At 43.3% G+C, this 16,271-nt stretch overlaps 1 protein-coding gene across 6 annotated transcripts in view; it reads right to left on the reverse strand.

Moving 5' to 3' along the window:
- The window catches only part of GMCL1 (germ cell-less 1, spermatogenesis associated), a 133,393-nt gene extending 126,163 nt beyond the window's left edge, over window positions 1–7,230 (reverse strand). For 4 of the 6 annotated variants that reach the window (XM_073653607.1, XM_073653600.1, XM_073653603.1 and 1 more), the window contains exon 1: window positions 6,735–7,230. The gene's annotated coding sequence lies outside the window, so the exon portion shown is untranslated. The remainder of the gene's footprint in view (window positions 1–6,734) is intronic. The other 2 variants (XM_073653608.1, XM_073653604.1) reach the window with 2 other exon arrangements.
- Between the last annotated feature and the right edge of the window lie 9,041 nt (window positions 7,231–16,271).

Here is a 16,271-nt window from a genome sequence, read left to right on the forward strand (position 1 = left end):
TGTCTCATCTGTCTTCCATCTGCTTCGTCAAAATTAGGCGTTTCTCCTTTAATTGCAGGTCTGGCGACCTTTCCTTTCAAACGCAGACCGGAACCAGAAGTGCGTTCCAGCGTGGACCGCACGCCGGTTACTAGAGGCAGGCATTCCACTGCTCCTGTAACCGGAAATGACGCTCACTCCTTCTCCCCTGCGCACCTAAGAACGCGCGCAGGGCTGCAGCGGCATGGACCCAGAGCCCCCTTTGCGGGGGGAAAAAGGTCCACCTCAGGAGCCACCTGCTCAACCGGCCAGGCTGAGGGACCGCTTGTCCGGCGGGGTGTCTGCCTCCGGACTGCGGCAGAAGGAAGGGGAGGAGTGCGAGGACCCCATCCCGATCCTCCTGCGTCCGGCCTCAGGAGCTCCCGCTCACTGGAGGTGAGCTTTTCTGCGTCCTGTCTCCGATAGGGACAGGAAAAACACTGAAGGTATGAGTGGAGGGGGGCCTTTTAAACTCTTCTGTGTTTCCTGTCCCTATCAGAGATATGAAGGACGTCCTCCTGAGGGTGCTGTCAGGAGGGACATCTTGGAAAAAGAATTTAAAATAAAAAAATATACATTATACTCACCTTCCGATGTCCCCCTGTCTCCTCTATGGTGCGTCCTGGTTCCTCGGTGGCTCGCGATGGTGTAAAAGGACCTTCCATGACGTAATTTAGTCATGTGACAGATCACGCGACCGCTGACGTCGGCGGTCGTGTGACCTGTCACAAGACTAAATGACGTCATGGAAGGTCCTTTTACACCACCGCGAGCCGTACAAGAGACCGGACGCACTGGAGAAAAGACCGGGGGCTATCAGAAGGTGAGTATAATGTTTTGGTGTTTGGGTGGGGGGTGAGGGTGTTTACCATTTTTATTCTTTTTTTAACTATTAACTTGGTCACACTATATAAATCATGCCGGTTGCATGGATTTATATAGTGTGACCAAGTTGTCAAGCACTTTTCCAAGTGATGCTAAAATCACTTGGAAAAGCGCTTGAGAACCCGCATGCAGAAACGCTTGACAAACACTTCTACCTGGCAGGAAAAACGCATGTAAAATCCGCATGGCTTTTTCTCCTGCCAGGGAGATGCCGAAAAAAATCTGCAGCATTTCTGCATCGTGGGCACTTCGACTAAGACGGACAAGATAATGCATGCTGACGTTTTTACATTTTTTTTTTCAGTGTGCAAAATGACTGATCCTCACTGCTCCTCATCAGGACTTCCCATGAACACCTGATTTGTGCATGGGGTAAATCACCCTCAAGTTGGGGTCTCTGGGTTAAGTCACATGTGCCAAATTTCTTGCAGAAATTTCTGCACTTGAAAATCAGTTCCATCCGATCATTTGTGCAAGACGAATAGGACAGTCCCAAGAATGTTATCTGCCGGGTGCGAGTCCACTTCCTACCTTAGGAGACACTGAGACGTCAGTAACTTTTTTTGTACATACATTTTTTTTTAAAAAAAAAAAAACAGAAAGATCATAAGTGTTTTGGGTCTGACTTCAATCAGGTTTGGTCAGTGTCATTTCTTACCATCAGAGTTTCATCAGTTTTCTCGTATGCAAAATACACATACATACATACATACATACATACATACATACATACATACATACATACATACATACATACATACATACATACATACATACATATTGAATGCTTCTCCAATCAGTCAGTGAAAAATGGACAGTACATGGATGGAAGCAGAGTGCTGTCCAATTTGTCCATGGACCCAGAGAACAGGATTGATGAATATGATCCGAGACGCAGATAAAAATCGGACAAATCTCCATGCTGTGTTGCAGACAAATACACAAGATATGTGGACAGAATCAGAGAGTAAGAAAAAAGCACAGATAGCACTAGCACCTGAAGAACTAACATCTGAATGCGTTCTAACTAGAGATGGGCTCCCCACGTCACCGCACACACTGCTTGGCGGGATTTACTACAGTACATACTGGAGCCTGGGCACAGGACGTCAACATGACACGACCACCCGGGACATCCACATTCCTTCAGGAGACGACACGGGTCAGATCTGACAATTTCTGAATGCCAGCCTTCATTCCACAACAGGTCTCAGATCTGCTCCACCTGCAGAAAACGTCTCACTATATACAGAACTGGGGTCTAATACAGCAGATGGATGTAGTCCGGGATTGCCCACGCTCATTAGTAATTCAGAAAAGTTGTACAAGGTTGTATAGGAGCCCGATATAGGAACGGCAAGAAAAATTATTCTTAGAAGTTTCACATCACAAAAATGTCTTACAAAATGTCAAACACTCCAAAGACTAATAATATATAAGTGAGAGTGTATGTGCCGAATATAGCAGTTATACTATATCATTACTTATAATACATGATATACAATAGATTCACCTATAGTAACATGATGGCATATAATCACACACTATTGGATAGATAGCTATACACAATATATAGGTGTGTAACATTACATGCCACATACAGTCATTACATACACATATATATACTATCACACAGTATTGTATATATGTGTACAATTACATGACACATACAATCATTGTAAGGTATACACATTACATGAACATGTACACTATCACACACATTATATTGTGTGTAACATTACATGCTACATACAATTACTACATACACACCATCACACACAGTATATTATGTGTGTATGTAATATTATATACCACATACATAGTCATTACATACACATATACAGTTATATGAAAAAGTTTGGGCACCCCTATTAATCTTAAGCTTAATGTTTTATAAAAATTGGTGTTTTTGCAACAGCTATTTCAGTTTGATATATGTAATAACTGTTGGACACAGTAATGTTTCTGCCTTGAAATGAGGTTTATTGTACTAACAGAAAATGTGCAATCTGCATTCAAACAAAATTTGACAGGTGCATAAGTATGGGCACCCTTATCATTTTCTTGTTTTAAATACTCCTACCTACTTTTTACTGACTTACTAAAGCACTTTTTTTGGTTTTGTAACCTCATTGAGCTTTGAACTTCATAGCCAGGTGTATGCAATCATGAGAAAAGCTACTTAAAGTGGCCACTTGCAAGTTGTTCTCCTGTTTGAATCTCCTCTGAAGAGGGCATCATGGGCTCCTCAAAACAACTGTCAAATGATCTGAAAACAAAGATTATTCAACATAGTTGTTCAGGGGAAGGATAAAAAAGCTGTCTCAGAGATTTAACCTGTCAGTTTCCACTGTGAGGAACATAGTAAGGAAAGGGAAGAACACAGGGACAGTTCTTGTTAAGGCCAGAAGTGGCAGGCCAAGAAAAACATCAGAAAGGCAGAGAAGAAGAATGGTGAGATCAGTCAAGGACAATCCTCAGACCACCTCCAGAGAGCTGCAGCATCAGCTTGCTGCAGATGGTGTCACTGTGCATCGGTCAACTATACAACGCACTTTGCACAAGGAGAAGCTGTATGGGAGAGTGATTTGAAAGAAGCCGTTTCTGCAAGCATGTCACAAACAGAGTCGGCTGAGGTATGCAAAAGCACATTTGGAGAAGCCAATTTTTTTTTGGAAGAAGGTCCTGTGGACTGATGAAACCAAGATTGAGTTGTTTGGTCATACAAAAAGGCGTTATGAATGGCGGCAAAAAAACACAGCATTCCAAGAAAAACACTTGCTACCCACAGTAAAATTTGGTGGAGGTTCCATCATGCTTTGGGGCTGTGTGGCCAATGCCGGCACCGGGAATCTTTCTAAAGTTGAGGGACACATGGATTCCACTCAGTATCAGCAGATTCTTGACAATAATGTTCAAGAATCAGTGATAAAGTTGAAGTTACGCAGGGGATGGATCTTTCAGCAAGACAATGATCCAAAACATCGCTCCAAATCTACTCAGGCATTCATGCAGAGGAACAATTACAATGTTCTGGAATGGCCATCCCAGTCCCCGACCTGAATATCATTGAACATCTGTGGGATCATTTGAAGACGGCTGTCCATGCTCGGCGACCTTCAAACTTAACTGAACTGGAATTGTTTTGTAAAGAGGAATGGTCAAAAATACCTTCATCCAGGATCCAGGAACTCATTAAAAGCTACAGGAAGCGACTAGAGGCTGTTATTTTTGCAAAAGGAGGATCTACTAAATATTAATGTCACTTTTCTGGTGGGGTGCCCATACTTATGCACCTGTCAAATTTTGTTTGAATGCAGATTGCACATTTTCTGTTAGTACAATAAACCTCATTTCAAGGCAGAAACATTACTGTGTCCAACAGTTATTACATATATCAAACTGAAATAGCTGTTGCAAAAACACCAATTTTTATAAAACATTAAGCTTAAGATTAATAGGGGTGCCCAAACTTTTTCATATAACTGTACACCTGCACACTATCAGTTTATTGTATGCGTGTAATATATGTCACATAGTCATTACACACACAAACCTGAACACCATCACACACAGTACAGTATATCGTAGGTGTGTAATATACAATGTCCCATACACACCATCACACACAGTACAGTATATCGTAGGCGTGTAATATACAATGTCCCATACACAGTACAGTATATCGTAGGTGTGTAATATACAATGTCCCATACACAGTACAGTATATCGTAGGTGTGTAATATACAATGTCCCATACACACCATCACACACAGTACAGTATATTGTAGGCGTGTAATATACAATGTCCCATACACACCATCACACACAGTACAGTATATTGTAGGTGTGTAATATACAATGTCCCATACACACCATCACACACAGTACAGTATATTGTAGGCGTGTAATATACAATGTCCCATACACACCATCACACACAGTACAGTATATTGTAGGCGTGTAATATACAATGTCCCATACACACCATCACACACAGTACAGTATATTGTAGGCGTGTAATATACAATGTCCCATACACACCATCACACACAGTACAGTATATTGTAGGCGTGTAATATACAATGTCCCATACACACCATCACACACAGTACAGTATATTGTAGGCGTGTAATATACAATGTCCCATACACACCATCACACACAGTACAGTATATTGTAGGCGTGTAATATACAATGTCCCATACACACCATCACACACAGTACAGTATATTGTAGGCGTGTAATATACAATGTCCCATACACACCATCACACACAGTACAGTATATTGTAGGTGTGTAATATACAATGTCCCATACACAGTACAGTATATCGTAGGTGTGTAATATACAATGTCCCATACACACCATCACACACAGTACAGTATATCGTAGGTGTGTAATATACAATGTCCCATACACACCATCACACACAGTACAGTATATCGTAGGTGTGTAATATACAATGTCCCATACACACCATCACACACAGTACAGTATATCGTAGGTGTGTAATATACAATGTCCCATACACACCATCACACACAGTACAGTATATCGTAGGTGTGTAATATACAATGTCCCATACACACCATCACACACAGTACAGTATATCGTAGGTGTGTAATATACAATGTCCCATACACACCATCACACACAGTACAGTATATCGTAGGTGTGTAATATACAATGTCCCATACACACACAGTACAGTATATCGTAGGTGTGTAATATACAATGTCCCATACACACACAGTACAGTATATCGTAGGTGTGTAATATACAATGTCCCATACACACACAGTACAGTATATCGTAGGTGTGTAATATACAATGTCCCATACACACACAGTACAGTATATCGTAGGTGTGTAATATACAATGTCCCATACACACACAGTACAGTATATCGTAGGTGTGTAATATACAATGTCCCATACACACACAGTACAGTATATCGTAGGTGTGTAATATACAATGTCCCATACACACACAGTACAGTATATCGTAGGTGTGTAATATACAATGTCCCATACACACACAGTACAGTATATCGTAGGTGTGTAATATACAATGTCCCATACACACACAGTACAGTATATCGTAGGTGTGTAATATACAATGTCCCATACACACACAGTACAGTATATCGTAGGTGTGTAATATACAATGTCCCATACACACACAGTACAGTATATCGTAGGTGTGTAATATACAATGTCCCATACACACACAGTACAGTATATCGTAGGTGTGTAATATACAATGTCCCATACACACACAGTACAGTATATCGTAGGTGTGTAATATACAATGTCCCATACACACACAGTACAGTATATCATAGGTGTGTAATATACAATGTCACATACACACCATCACACACAGTACAGTATATCGTAGGTGTGTAATATACAATGTCCCATACACACCATCACACACAGTACAGTATATTGTAGGTGTGTAATATACAATGTCCCATACACACCATCACACACAGTACAGTATATCGTAGGTGTGTAATATACAATGTCCCATACACACACACAGTACAGTATATCATAGGTGTGTAATATACAATGTCACATACACACCATCACACACAGTACAGTATATTGTAGGTGTGTAATATACAATGTCCCATACACACCATCACACACAGTACAGTATATTGTAGGTGTGTAATATACAATGTCCCATACACACCATCACACACAGTACAGTGTCCATGTGCCCATTACATGCCCCATACACACAGCCATCACACTTCCCTGCACAGGCTGCCATCAGTGGTGCCCCACAGTGGGGTCAGGGTGTCTGGGGTCACGCACCTGTATCGGGTCACCGTCGGGATCACCCTTGTGGCAGGAGGAGCCATTAAGCTCTGGAGCTCTTGGGAGAAGCCCCGGCTGCCCCTGCTCTCCGGTGTGTGCCCGGCTCCCAGACACCGCAGGATGCCGCTCAGTGCGGAGATCTGTCCGGTGCCCACTCTGTCTCCGTCCTCCACTATCGCCAGAAGTGTCACCCACTTACTGCAACTTGTACGCCACCTCTCTGCGGGGCCACTACTGTCCCTCCGCTGTCTATCACTGAGCACACGCGCTCCCGGCAACCTCTAACGCCCGGCACACCCGCCGCGGGCCACCCTGTGCCGCTGCAGAGCGTTATCCAGCCCGTTGTTTTAACGTTCCATCCGGTCCCGAGCCCCCTCAACCTTCGGCTACTTCCGGAAAACTTCCGAAGCGACTTCGCTACTAGCAAAAAGCGAGAGGCGATTCTGCGTCCAGCCGACCCCGCCCACTATTCTACGTCACAAAGAGAAGGCGGGAAAGCCAGGAACCGGTATCTGTAGAGTAGGGAGAAAGTGTCAGTCAGATGCTAGCCCCGCCCCCTCCACGCCTCCTTGGCGTTACACCACGCCTACTATCTAAGTGGAAGCGATTCTGCTGCGTGTTTCTGTTCACGCTGTGTTTTTTTTTGCAAATTTGTGTTAGGAGAAACTGAGTGGAGACTCCAAGATTGTGAGGAGTTTGGAGGTATATGCCCTGTGCAAACAACATTGAGAAAACGACTGCTGACATTTTCCTGAAGCAGCTTCACCTATAAAAAAAAATCATGGTGGCTGCGCAGACCTCTGAGAGACGCAGTGTGCACACATCCTATAGCTAGCATGACCTGCTGCATTGCTCAAGACTTTTTTTTAGAGGAAACTCTCTAAATCCTTTTCCAAATTCCTAAAAGCAGTTGAGTTTTTGTCCAGTTTCTGCTCTGAAATCTCAGAAAAAAAACTTAGTGTGCGCATAGCTATAGGGCTTGTTCACACGCTGCATTTTTGCTTCTTTTATTCTTGAGGGTTTTTTTCGACCAAAAAGCAGCATTTTACTGTAGCTGGAAAAGTGAGTGAGATCTCTGAAGGCTCGTGCACACGCTGCTTTTTTTACTCTGCAGATTTGAAGCAGAATGTCAATTTTTTCAGCATTTTTCACCCATACAAATCAATAGGGAACAACTGCCAAGAGATATTATTACAGTGCAGAAATGTCTGCTGCAAATACTTAAAGGGGTTCTCCAGGACAATTTTTTTTTTTTTGCTATGGGCCTAAAAACTAACAGGCAGGTCATTGCTAAATATCTCCTTGTTCTACCCGGCACTGAAACTGACAAATAGAGAAAAAAACCTAAAATAAGATATAACTTTTAATAGATACTTTAAAAGACCAAGCTATTGGTCATATAATGGACAAAAAAACATAAAAATGGCCGTGCAGCAAGGGGTAGTGGTAAGGGATATAATTAGATAATATTCAGGCTGGCCCTGGATATCCCTAAAACAACTATGACCCTGCCTAACAGCGGACGTTTATCACCCTAGGGAGACGGTTTGGTGGCCCCGCTCCACGTCGGCTGTCCCTTAATTGCCCTATTATACCCTTGCACCAAACATACATAAACTTAAAAGATATTCAAGATACAAAATTCTAATCCTATGCAGTGGTACCGCCTAGGTCACAACCATATGCTTATATACATATGATAAGTGCTCCATATATTTAAATCTCTATCAAAGTATAAATAGAGAGATAATCAATAATCTCAAAGAAGCAATAGACACTAAAAAATACTATAAGAGAGAAATGAACTTATATGAGGTAGGTAGTCGATTGCTTTCAGATAGAGACTGGATAATTCAATTCAGACAATATCCTGTAGGTTGTACCAATGCATAGGAAAAAGTCCCAAAATCATGGCACAGAGAATGACAGCACCTATCCCAACGCGTTTCACCCTCTCCTCAATTCAGGGTTCATCAGGGGACAGATTAGGACAGAGGTCCCCAACCGCCGGTCCGCGGACCAGGACCGGGCCGTTGGGGTTTTTCAGCCGGTCCGCGGGGAGAGGGGGCCCCTCCAGCCTCCAGCAGGGCCGCCATCAGGGCATGACTGCCCTGACTCCAGTATGGGGCCCGGCCGGTAGGAGCCCCCTCGGAGCCCCCCTCTTGTGCTTCTCTCTCCTCATGGGGCCCCCGGCCGCATGCTAAGCACCGGGTCCGGGACATCTTAGCGATGCGCTGCTGCGGCAGCACCTTCATGATTCCCCTAACTTCCGGTCATGTGACGGCGCCGTCACATGGCCGGAAGTCAGGAGAACCTGGTGTCAGCGATTTGGACGAGCGCCAGGATTCTGCAGGGATCGCATGGGGGTAAGTATAACAAGTTTTATTTTTTTTAAATACAATTAACTAGGAGTGGGGGGAATGGGAGATGCACATGGGGGGAGGGGAGAGATGAGAGATGCACATGGGGGAGGGGAGAGATGAGAGATCCACATGGGGGGAGGGGAGAGATGAGAGATGCACATGGGGGGAGGGGAGAGATGAGAGATGCACATGGGGGGAGGGGAGAGATGAGAGATGCACATGGGAGGGAGGGGAGAGATGAGAGATGCACGGGGGGGATGAGAGATGCACGGGGGGTGGATGAGAGATGCACGGGGGGGTGAGAGATGCACGGGGGGGATGAGAGATGCACGGGGGGGATGAGAGATGCACGGGGGGGATGAGAGATGCACGGGGGTGGATGAGAGATGCACGGGGGGGATGAGAGATGCACGGGGGGTGGATGAGAGATGCACGGGGGGTGGATGAGAGATGCACGGAGGGGGATGAGAGATGCACGGAGGGGGATGAGAGATGCACGGGGGTGAGCTGCACATGGGGGGGTGAGAGATGCACATGGGGGGGTTATGTTTACATAACTTTGTTGCCTTATGAAGGGCGGGGGGGGCCCCCAAAAATTTCTTGCACAGGGGCCCACTACAGTCTGTGTCCGCCCCTGGGATGAAGTAAATGCAGCTGAACAGCAGCTGTCAGGACAGCTGCCCTGTCCTGCTGCAGGGCGTGATGGGGCCTCAGTGATGCGGCTCCTGGCACAGCACATTATGTGGGGCACCTGGCATAGCTCCTGGCGGGGACCTGGTCTACACTATATGATAAGTATGCACTAAACTCCAAATCCCTCCATTACCCCGCCCCCATATGACCAAAGCCCCGTCCACCCCACCCCCTCCTTGCTGGGCCATGGAAAAATGATCTTGCTTCAAGCCGGTCCCTGGTGCAAAAAAGGTTGGGGACCACTGGATTAGGAGATACAGCATAGTAGGAGCATAGGCAATAGCAGTGTATTTGCCATGGACCATCAGAGTAAATGCCTACCCGGCACTGGCAAAGTGCGGTCACAGACAGCTCCTGCCGATGCAACAGAGCAGCTCTTCACCTTATCCCGGCTACGACTGCTGACGTCATGCTGATTGACAGCTGGCTCTCTGCAGGTAGGCAGCGGGGAGCTGTCAGTCAATCAGCATGACATCAACAGTTACACCCCACCAACAGAGCAGAGTGGAAGAGAAGCCGCTGCTCTGTTGAAGTGACATCAGCAGAAGCCACAGAATCACCAGCAGGAGCGGTCTGTGACTGCTATGTGCTAGAAGAGATCGGCATCGGGCAAAACAGGCAGGAAGGTAGCAACTATATCCTTAGAGCATTTCCACTCCAAAAACTCCTGAAAAAACTCAGCATAAACACAAAAAGTTTTTCAAGAAGCTTTTTTAAATGGAAACTCTCCAAATCCTCCTCTCAGGCCTCCTTCACACATCTGTTTTTTCAGTACGTATGGTATCCATTTTTTTCACGCATACAACACGTACCTATTATTATCTATGCACAAGTCTGTTTTTTTCTGGCAGAACTGATGACAAAGGCCAATACCAGTTTATGAGTCAGTGAAAAAACGTACAGCACACAGATGGCATCACTGTACAGTCTGTGTGCTGTCTGTGTTTAGCACTGCAAAGTATGCAAGTACGGATGGTAAAACTAACACACTGATGACACTGTTACTGTTTTTTCATGTACGTGTTTTATACGGACGTGTGACTGAGCCCTTAATCTAAAAACTCCTCAAAAACTTTGATTCAATGCTCAGTTTCTGCTTTAAAAACTCAACTAAAAGCCTGCACGTGCTCATAGCCTTTGTGTCCCTACTTGGTTTTTAAGGAGGTTTTTTTAAGCAGATCCTCTCAAATCTTCCTCAAAAATTGCTTCAAACTGCTTGGAAAACTCTTCCAATTATTTTCTATGGGAAATTTACTTTTCTGTTCATATGAGAAACATTTTGACCTTTTTTTTACCTGAAGAGATTTTGAAAAAAGGTCTGGTGGGAAAAAATAAAGATCTGGTCAATTCTTTGATGAGAATCCCAAAGAATCAAAAATGGCAGCAAAGGACGCTCAAGGGTAAAGAGAAAAAAGTCTCCCAAAACTCTTCAAAACTGTTTCAGGAAAAGAAAAACTCCTCCAAAAACCTCACCAAAGTGTAGCATTTCCTGAAGTAGAATCTTCTTGAAAAACTGATGGCTTTTGAACTGTGGGAAAATATACTTAGGGGATCACATGTTCATTTTTGCAATGGATCTAAAATTTGCTTCTAAAAGACAAATAGTTTTTACCGTTGTTTTGTTGTTGGATTTTGATGCATGTTCCAGGTTGTTTTTTTTATATATTTTTTATTAATATATGAGATGTAGCAATAGGGGTGTTTTTTGACAAGCTTCCACTACAAAAACGTGTGTATTGCTGCTATTTACAAGCACTAAATAATTACCATGATCCTTTTTTCTAACATGTATTAAAAATGCATGGAAAAATTGTGTTGCGAACGCAGGTTTTTTCATTCATATGAATGGGAAGCTTGTTGCAGACAGTCTTAAAACAGTTTCCTACATGGATTTTGGAACAGAGTCAGTACGATCATGCGGATACCAAACTTCTATAGTTTTTTTTTATTATTTTAGTGATGGAAAAAAAATTCTGACATTTCTGCAAAAAAAAATAATGGGTTGTGTCACTGTTTTCTGAGACCTGTAACTTTTTCATTTTTCCACTGATAGACCTTCATAAGGGCTGGCTATTTTCAATGGCAAGCTGATGCCTTTGATACAATTTTGTAGTACATACAATAGTTTTATTGCGTTTTATTGCATTTTTTGTAAAAGGTAACTGAAAAACAAAAATTTTGGCAGTTATATTTTTTTGCTTGTCAGCATTTTATATACAGGTTAGATTATTTTATATTTTGATAAATTGGACTTTTACAGGTAGGACAATTCCAAATATGTTTATTTTTATTTAATATTTTTTTAAACTTTTTTTTAGTCCAATTAGATGAAGTTCGCAGGTTCAGTATTTTACATCAGTATTTGTAAGTCAATACTAGGAGTGGGTGAAAAATTGCAGAAGTGGTGACGTGTTTTTATTATACTTTTCCTCTGATTGTTCCTCTCCTGGTTTTGGCTTACAAATACTGGAGGTAGAACTCTGATTGTGTGAATGTGGCCTACGGCTTTGTTCCCAAGATGAGTATTTGGGGCGTTTTTGATGTTGCTGATTATCTGCAGCATTTCTGCACTTAGCTAAATTAGGTTACTTGTGTTTTTTTCAGTGTGTCCTCCAACTACCATGGCAGCCCATTAGCACCACACGATTATTTCTCAGGGGACCGATGGTTGCCCAAAACGGTACTCCGCAAGCATTGCACGCCTTAAATGCTACCGTCATAGATTGACAGAGGCGTTTAGGCTAAGTTCCCACAATAAGTCTTTGATGCTGCACAATTTCTGCACAAATTAGCCAATTTGGGCTATTTGCGGATAACAGCTATATGACATGTGCAGTATTTCCTATGCTGGTAAGTGAGTTAAAAAAAAACCTCCATTTCTGTATGGAATCCTGGAAAAAAATCACAACATTGCAAAATTGCAGCGATAGGTGCCAGTATGGTTGCACATGGTGTCCGTACTGGTACCAGTATTATCAAACCATGGTAACTCCATGTATTGCCATATAGTGCCTCCATTTTTGCTGCATTATTTTCCACTACAGTGGAACATAGAACAAGTTTGTTTTCTGACAAATTAAATCCCAAAATAAAATAATGGGGCACACTTACTGAGATCAGTGTGCCACTATTCTATTAAAACACATAAAGAGCGTGGAGTCCGGGGCACCTAATATAATGTTCAGATGTCAAATAAAATTTACACTGGCTTACTTGCAGCGAGCAATATCTACAGAAAAAGCTCAGGCAAGCCAGTGCTGTCAATCAGTGAATGATGCAGAGACATGAAAAACTAGTGGGCAGTTCACTGAGCCTCTTGGCCACACCCAGGATGCTCCTAATACCCTAATTATCATATTTGATTAAACTTCAGTTTCTGAAAAACGGAAGCAGCATTTCTAAGTGATCATTCAGACATTCCTGGCAAATGATCTGTGCACTGACTTCTAATGCACGGACTCACTAGCGTACAGTGGTATACAACTAATAGCGGCAGGCTACGTGATTGCTATGGGGCCCATGAGTTGGGGGGGGCGTGGTGCCAGCATCGACACCAGGCATTCCCCGCCCAACTTTCAACTGTATTTGCATCCCTCCTCCATCATTCCCCATGTGCGTCTGACATGTCAGCGCAGCGGGCATGATTATTTCATTACATCGTGACTGCTGTGCCAAGCAGTGCAGACTACGTGCTGCAGAGACCGGGAGCAGACGGGGAACGAGGGCAGGTGAGTACTTTTTTTTTTCTTTTTAGTCAAAGTGTACTTTATGTGGGCCATCATACTATTTGGAAGGTTATGTAGGGGCCATCATACCATTTAGAGAACTATCATACCATTTGGTGTGGGGGTCATCATACTATTTGGGGGGAGCATTATACTAATTGGAGGGCTATTTGGGGGCCATTATACTATTTGGAGTCATATTTTGAGGCCATCGTACTATCTTCAGGGCTATGTAGGGGCCATCATGCTATTTGGAGTGCTATATGGGGGGTATAATACTATTTGGAGGGCTATTTTGGGAGTCATCATACTATTTGGAGGACTATGCGGGGGAATTATACTGTTTTGGAGGGCTGTGTTGTGTCCATTATATTGTTTGGAGGACTGTCTGGGGGCCAATTTTACTGTTTGGAGGATTATGTGGGGTCCATTGTTTTAATTTGTTTGGGGTCCATTATTATACTGTGCTCACAGTTGTGTGGGGTCCATTATTATACTGTGTGCACGGTTGTGTGGGGTCCATTACACTCTGTCCAGGGTTGTGTGGGGTTTATTATACTGTGTACAGGGTTGTGCGGGGTCCATTACACTGTGTGAAGGGTTGTGTGGGGGGCCATTATACTCTATGGCGGTGCATTATATAGAGGGTTATGTCTGGGCCATCATACTGTGTGTAGAGGACTATGGGGGCCATCATACTGTGTTACGGTCACTGTGGAGGCATCATACTTTGCACAGGGTATTGTAGGGTCATCATACTGTGTCCATGGAGGAATTCACTGTGAGGGTCTCTTACTGTGTATTTGTATTTGCACATTTGTAGGCATCATGCTTTATGGGGCCATGAAAGGAGTTTCTTCATGTGTGGGAACACTAAGGGGCTTCAATAGGGGCAAAATTACTTTGGCAGGGCTGCAAAGCTGTGGGATATGCTCTCTTGTGACCCCGCTGAATATTATTAATTAGGACTTCTGCTATAGGGTCCCATGACTTCCATTTATGCCCCTGCTGGCGGACTAGTAAACCTGCTGGCATGTAGTCCTCCATAATCATGAGTTCTGTATAACACCGTCCCCCACCACTTTTATGTCAGCTTTCTGCCTATGCTCAATGTACAAATAAAGCTGCCGATCAGTGGTGGGTGCTGGTTATAAAGGGTTCAGCATTCGGAAAACTGCTAGATTTGCAGAAGATAAAACGGTGATTTTTTTCAAAACTGCAACAAGCAGCCAAGTAAATTATGCATCGCTGGAATCAGGGTCTCTTTACCTACATCATGCTGTCTCAGATGGAGTAGCAAAAACCTGCTGACAGATTCCTTTTAATCTTACAGGGAAAATGCTAATTTACCTGTAAAACCAAGCAGCCATTTGGATCGGCCATGTGGTCTTGCAGAGGTAGCTTGTCATTCGATATGCCAAGGAGTGACTACAGCGAAGCTTATACAGTGTGATGAGCGGTGACTGTAACCTCTCCCTGCACCGCCCCGATGACTGGATGTGAGCGGTTGAAAGGAGGAAAAAACATCATTTTCTCCCTGTAGCCGCTGCTCCAGTAAACCAGCTGCTACGCAGGATTTAAATGCCCTTTACTTGCAGATTAACTCAATATCTGCAGATACATAGCATTTCTGGACGTGACAGGTTCCCTTAAAGTCCATATATAAATACTTCTTGTGCTGATGTGAATTTTACACGTTGTTACTGTTAGCTGATATAAAACATGTAAAATGTTTATGATTTGAATATTTTCTTGGCGGATATATTTGGTTCAAGCAAGAATTTATTATGCATCTAACACAGAATAATCAGTTTTCTTTGCAGCAACTGTGTTTGCCAAAAAAAGAATTCAATGAATTTGCTCATGTACAGAACCCAGTGTATTGTAGTAAATGGGGTTAATGAGTGAGTAGGTTGCAAATACAGCTGCAGAAAGAAACCTTTTAAATGGCAACACTTCTACAAAGAAAAGAAACAAGTGGTTTTGTTTAAACCAGAGCATAATAGACAGAAATAAATAGAAACATAATTGCTTCTCTGGATTATGTGTAGAATAATATCATTCTGCGGATTTTAGAGCTTGCAGAAAAGTCATCAGTTTTTCGCAAATTCGTTTTCCTTTAAACTGAAATACCACCTGCGTGCCTCCAGTCTATCTTAAAGAGAACCTGACAGCTAATAAACGCTTCCCGATCCATGTGCATCATGTATCAGACACTGACTACATGATTTCAGCCATATATGTTTGATTTGCGGTGTTACAGGGAAAATATACTTTAAAAGCCATCAGGGGACCGAGCTTCATGGCATACAAGTCAGAATGGCAGGTCCCCAGTGGCTTCTCTTTGCCTACTGCTTCAGTCACAGGTCTCTCCCTGCGTGGATAGGGAGAGACCTGTGAGAGACTGGCAGCGGGTCGGGAGAAGCCGCCAGTGACCCGCCTGTCTAAGGAGTTTCTTGTGCGGCTCAGTCCCCACCTGGTTTTAAAATACGTTTGTCTTTGAAAAGCTGCAGAGTTTTAGACTCAAAAATTATTGGCTGAGATCATACAGCCAATATCTGATACATGTGTAAAGTGCGCGAGAGTAGTAATTGTGACTTTACAGGAAAACCATTTCCCAGTGTGCGGTCAGGTGTGGGGTGCACACACTCACTTGTAGGCCGCAGCCCTCCGCTGTCTCCAGGCCTCCATTTTCTTGAACCGCTACTCACAATTCAGGAGACACAAACTTTATTACAACAAGCAAACGTTTA

This window comes from Phyllobates terribilis, unplaced genomic scaffold, assembly GCF_046119375.1.
Source record: "Phyllobates terribilis strain yellow unplaced genomic scaffold, ASM4611937v1 Scaffold_11__3_contigs__length_659146591, whole genome shotgun sequence".
Classification (NCBI taxonomy): Eukaryota; Metazoa; Chordata; class Amphibia; order Anura; family Dendrobatidae; genus Phyllobates; species Phyllobates terribilis.